At 46.9% G+C, this 6,000-nt stretch overlaps 1 protein-coding gene across 2 annotated transcripts in view; it reads left to right on the plus strand.

The window, feature by feature from the left end:
• The first annotated feature begins 5,855 nt into the window (after window positions 1–5,855).
• LOC132849054 (uncharacterized) overlaps window positions 5,856–6,000 on the plus strand; it is a 3,454-nt gene continuing 3,309 nt past the window's right edge. For both annotated transcript variants that reach the window (XM_060875230.1, XM_060875231.1), the window contains exon 1: window positions 5,856–5,920. The gene's annotated coding sequence lies outside the window, so the exon portion shown is untranslated. The remainder of the gene's footprint in view (window positions 5,921–6,000) is intronic.

The raw sequence follows: 6,000 nt of genomic DNA on the forward strand, positions 1-6,000 counted from the left end.
GTACAGGATCCAGTTTTCCTCCCACCCCCCGGGCTTCCAGGGCATGTTGCCCACGATCGTGGGCGGGCACCAGGCGGTGTTCCTCCAAGAGGAACTCTGCTCGCTTCTGGAGAAAGGGGCCATAGAGCATGTTCCCCTCCCAGAGCGGGACTCCGGCTTTTACAGCCGATATTTTGTTGTTCCCAAGAAGGACGGGGGGCTGCGTCCGATTTTGGACCTGCGGGCTCTGAACTGTACTCTGAGGACCTACAAGTTCAAGATGCTCACGCTCAAGGTGATCGTGTCCCAGATCAGATCCGAGGACTGGTTTGTGACGATCGACCTCAAAGATGCTTATTTTCACATAAGCATTCTGCCAGAACACAGGAAGTTCCTCAGGTTCGCTTTCGGGGGCGAAGCGTACCAGTATCGTGTCCTTCCTTTTGGCCTAGCCCTTTCACCCCGTACGTTTACGAAGTGCATGGATGCTGCCCTGGCACCGTTGCGTCTCCAGGGCATCCGTGTACTGAATTACCTCGACGACTGGCTCATTCTGGCCCAGTCCGAGGCTATGGCAGCCAGTCATCGAGATGCTGTGCTTGCCCACATGAGGTCCTTAGGCCTCAGGCTGAACCCAGGAAAGTGTGTGCTTGCTCCCTCTCAGAGAACCACCTTTCTGGGGGTAGTTTGGGATTCCACCACGATGCGGGCACATCTGTCTCCCGCTCGGGTGGCCTCCATCTTGGCAGCAGTGAAAGCTATTCGGCTGGGCCGCGGCCTCTCTGTCGCCGAGGCACAGAGGGTGCTCGGCCTCATGTCAGCAGCAGCCAACGTTATCCCTTTGGGTCTGCTTCACATGAGGCCGTTCCAGTTCTGGCTCAGGGGTGCGGGCTTTCATCCTCGCAGACATCCCCTCAGGGTTATACGGGTTACGCGCCGTGGGCTTCGTACCCTTCTTCTGTGGAAAAGACCCCGGTTCTTGGCCTTGGGTCCCATTCTAGGGGCGTGTCACCGTTGCAGGACTCTTTCGACAGACGCCTCGCTCTCGGGCTGGGGCGCGGCTTTAGATGGCCGCCCGGCCCAGGGTCTATGGGAGGGCCCCTGTCTCTTGTGGCACATAAATTGCCTGGAGATGAGGGCTGTGTTTCTAGCGTTGAAACACTTTCTCCCACACCTCAAGGGCTGCCATGTCCTGGTGCGGACAGACAGCACCGCGGTGGTGTCCTATATCAATCATCAGGGCGGTCTGCGTTCACGCCCCCTGTTCAGGTTGGCACGGCAGATTCTGCTCTGGGCAGAGACCAGGTTTCTTTCGCTGAGAGCGGTTTTTATCCCAGGGCGTGTGAATCGGGAGGCAGACTTCCTGTCGAGGCAGGTGCTGAGGCCCGGGGAGTGGCGGCTTCACCCCCACGTGGTGGAGCGAATCTGGCAGATTTTCGGCCGGGCGGAAGTGGATTTGTTCGCCTCCGAGGAGTCGACCCACTGTCCGCTGTGGTTCTCCCTCTCTCATCCGGCCCCGTTGGGCCTGGATGCCCTGGTATGGACGTGGCCGAGGCTCCGTCTGTACGCCTTTCCCCCGGTAGCTCTGCTCCCGCAAGTCCTAGCCAGAGTGCGCCACGACCAGGTCAACCTTCTCCTAGTTGCCCCTCGTTGGCCCTCTCGAGTATGGTTCACGGACCTAGTCTCCCTCCTGAACGGCACTCCATGGGAGGTTCCCGTCAGGAGGGATCTCCTCTCTCAGGCGCAGGGGGCAATTCTTCACCCCCGCCCCGAGATGTGGAAGCTTTAGGTCTGGCCCCTGAGGGGGACCAGCTCCTAGACGCAGGCCTCTCGACTGAGGTGACAGAGACTCTGCTGAATGCTAGGGCTCCCTCCACTAGGAGGCTGTATGCTCTGAAGTGGAGGCTTTTTCGCCTCTGGTGTGACGAGCACTCCCAGGATCCAGTTCACTGCCCGGTTGGTACAGTGCTGGAGTTCCTGCAGTCTTGCTTTTCTCGGGGCCTGTCCCCATCTACTCTAAAGGTGTACGTGGCCGCGGTCGCTGCGAACCACGAACCTGTCCTTGGAGCCTCCTTGGGTAGGCACCCTTTGGTCTCTCGCTTTTTGCGTGGTGTCAGGCGGCTGAGGCCTTCCTCTAGACCACGCTTTCCTTCCTGGGACCTCTCTGTGGTCCTGGAGGGGTTGGTGGAAGCCCCCTTTGAGCCCATGGAGTCAGCCTCCGAGAAGTTTCTGACCCTGAAGTCGGCTCTGCTTCTAGCCTTGGCCTCTCTCAGGAGAGTCGGTGATTTGCAGGCTTTGTCGATTGCCCCCACCTGCCTGGAATTTTCCCCCGGCATGTCCAAGGCTATCCTGCACCCCAGGCCGGGTTATGTCCCTAAGGTGCCAAGGATGGCGGGTTGTCCAATCATCCTGCAGGCCTACTGTCCCCCGCCCCATGAGTCGGCGGAACAGGGGAGGCTGCATTTGCTTTGCCTGGTAAGGGCCCTGAGGACTTACGTCCACCGCTCTAGCTCGTGGCGTAACTCCTCCGCCCTTTTTGTCTGTTTTGGGGGCCGGAATAGGGGTAATCCGGTTTCCAAACAGCGCCTGGCGCACTGGGTGGTGGAGGCCATTACTCAGGCCTATGAGGTGCGCGGTCAGGCCTCACCTCTCGGCATCAGGGCCCACTCCACTAGGGGTATCGCCTCATCCAGTGCTTTGGCCAGGGGTGTCCCCATTGAAGATATTTGTGCTGCGGCAGGATGGTCCTCTCCGCACACCTTTATCAGATTCTATGACCTGGACTTGGACCCCACTCCAGGGTCCCAGGTACTGCGGGGCCTGTGATGTGCTGTTGGCAGTTTGCTCGTGCTCTTTCACGGCCTCTGGCACAGTCATCGACCGGTGCGTGGCGGCGTGGGTATTGGCGTTCCCATAGCGTCAGCACTGACGCAGCGTCGAGTTCCCTCGAAAGGGAACTACACCAGGTTACGTGTGTAACCCGGTTCCCTGAGAAGGGAACGAGACGCTGTGTTGCTGGCCACGCCCCGGGCGTCCGTTCACGCTTCCTTCCGACAAATAGAAGCTGGAGCAGTGTGACGTAGATGCCCTTATATGGACTTACTGGCGAGTAATTACTCCGTCACGTGTCCTTTCCGAGCCATTAAAATGGCGTGTGTGCACACAGAGCTTCAGACACAACTTCCTCAAAGAAGCATTCCCATAGCGTCAGCACTGACGCAGCGTCTCGTTCCCTTCTCAGGGAACCGGGTTACACACGTAACCTGGTGTAGTTCTTCCACATATATGAATCAAGAGTTTTGTTCAATTATTTAAAATGCAGTGTGTTAATTCATTAATGCTCTTGTTCAAGACTTTATATTTTACTGTGCTTGGATAATCATTTAAAACATTTTTATGAGCCACATTTTTATGAGTTTAAACTACAGCAGAGGATTGTTTTTTACCTCATATACCATATTAGTTATGAAGCTGTACTGTTTACAGGAATATGTTTATCCTTTTCATTTAAATTGATTTAGTTATTCAGTTTCTATTATATTAATTACACTTTAGATGGTGTTTTCTGTGTAACTGCTTATCTGACTTTCTCATTAAATATTTGGTTAGTGCAGTATGTCTGAGACGTCACTTTCTGACACAAAGCTACATCTATCAAATAACATTAAATCTTCAGTTATTTACTCTTAAGGTAATAAGAACAACCATTATGGTTAGAGTTTAAATGAACAACTTTATTTAGAACACAAAAACATATTTGAATTCTGTTTCACAAGTTTTATTGTGGTAGAAATCCTCCATCACCATCATGAAACTGTCTAAAACAGCTTTCATTCGTCAGCATCTGGACTTCATCCCTCAAACTGAAGAAACAGGAAACACTTCCTTGCTCAGAAACTGTCAGCAGTGAAAAATTCAACCTGAATCACAGGTACGTGTTAATGTTTTAACAAAGTATTATTGTGATAATTATTGAAAAATGTTTTCTGTGACATGTTATATTTTTATTATATATGTTCTTATATATGTTTTCTTAGTTAATAGTGTTCAGTAATTTTTAATAAATCTAAAAAAGAAGAATTTATTGCAGTTCATTTAATATTAATAATGATGGCTTTCAAAATACACTATAAATTCACACTATAAAAATGAAAGGACTTCGTATTGATCAAAAAGAAAATAACTGTTATCGCCCATCCCTAGTGTTTGAAAGAGCCGTCTTTGTCCATATCCACCTGCAGTTCTGCAAAGATGAAGCTTACACACATTAGATGTCGAGATAAATGACCCAGTATGGCTTTTCTTTCTGCCTTAAGAGGGTGAACAGATTTAGTGGTAGCTCTGATTGGTTGCCTCAGTTTTGACACGTGTCCATGACTCCGCCCTGCAGCCCCGCACTCCTCCGCTGTCCACAACATTGAGGGTGCTGAAATAGTGCTGTCCTTTCAGCACGTCGGCAGCCGTAGTGAAAAGACAGAAAAACGACACTGAAAATTGATGGTGCAGGCTCCACTGTCACAGTTAATAAGGTCAATTTATTTCAGGATCTGAATTAAATGTCAAATAAGTATCAGTTCCAAACCACTTAGGACCACAATGAAAGCACAAATTTTTTATTTTAAAAGTTTTATATTTTAAATTTTTTTTTTTTTTTTTTTTTTTTTTTTTTTAAGCTGTTACTTTTAATAATATAACCCCTTATAACATTGTACAGATGGATATTATACAGTGTTTGGTAGCATTTGGTACTAAACCCTCATTACATTTAGCAAATTATTGTATTATTATGTATAAATAAATAATGGCAAACATTTGTGAGGTGATGTGTGTGATATTGATAATGTGCTTAAAGACAGCTGTAATAGTTCCAACACTTTACAATTCTTAATTTAAATACCTGGATTATCTCATCATCTTACTTCAGATTGCTTCAAGCCCTGAAATGAGTGCTTCTGCTGGGGCCTTCTATAAAAAGAGTAAGTAAACACTAACAACATTGTGCATGAGCGCCCTCTACTGCCTAATAATGGTAATGTGATATTTTTCTCAGGCTTGTGGAACAAAGTAACTGAATGCAGTTCGGGTGAATTAAATTTAACACAATTTTATTCTTTTAATTGTGCACAAACTATATTCGTTGTAGGACTGTATGCGTGTACATTAAAGACATATAAATTGTTTTCAGCTGTAAATGGTTGGATTTTTAACATATATCTCTCATTGATGCAGTTTTAACTCAAATCACATATAATGTTCATGTTAAGATCCTGTGACAAAAACTCCCTCATAGCTATGAAAATTAAACCTAGAAATAACCACTAGAGAATGTTCGGTATAGGTTCTATTCAGATTAATAAATGAAACAGATAGACAGATAGATTTGGAACCATATACAAACATATATATAGAGGAAGGTTCTGTGTTTGCTGGGTGTGGACTGATACCGGATTCTGCACTGCAGCTGACAGGATTCCAACTCTTCAGATGGTGCAGGAATTTGTTATTACATAATTAATGACTGATGCAATGATGTGACAGTGATTCAGCAGTACTGTTCTGTAGTAATCTTATATTTGGGTTCTTGTAATCCTGTAACTGGAAATTCTACATACATTTGATTATATTCAAGATATTTTACATTCAATAATTTTAATTTTCAAGAATTAACACAGAATAAATTCAACACTGTTCTTCAGCATATTAGGACTAGGACTATGCAGAGAATTGAAAGGGAAAGTGTGTGAAATGAAAGAGTTCCATAACCTTTCATGTGTTTCTTTGCTTAGTTACAGCTTACTCTGTGAAGCTCATTGGCTGGATTTTAACACTAAACGTTGACTCCCTCATCAGGTGACTATCAAATTCTTGCAGTTAATAAAGTCACAGCAGATGGATGTATCACTAGTCTCCACCTTGCTCCTGAAGGACATTTCTAAAGCAGGTACAGTTAAACTACTTACATTTACACTTACACTTGTAATTATGTATTTAAGACTTTATTGTAGGTAAGATGTTTGTATG

This window comes from Tachysurus vachellii, chromosome 7, assembly GCF_030014155.1.
Source record: "Tachysurus vachellii isolate PV-2020 chromosome 7, HZAU_Pvac_v1, whole genome shotgun sequence".
Lineage (NCBI taxonomy): Eukaryota > Metazoa > Chordata > Actinopteri > Siluriformes > Bagridae > Tachysurus > Tachysurus vachellii.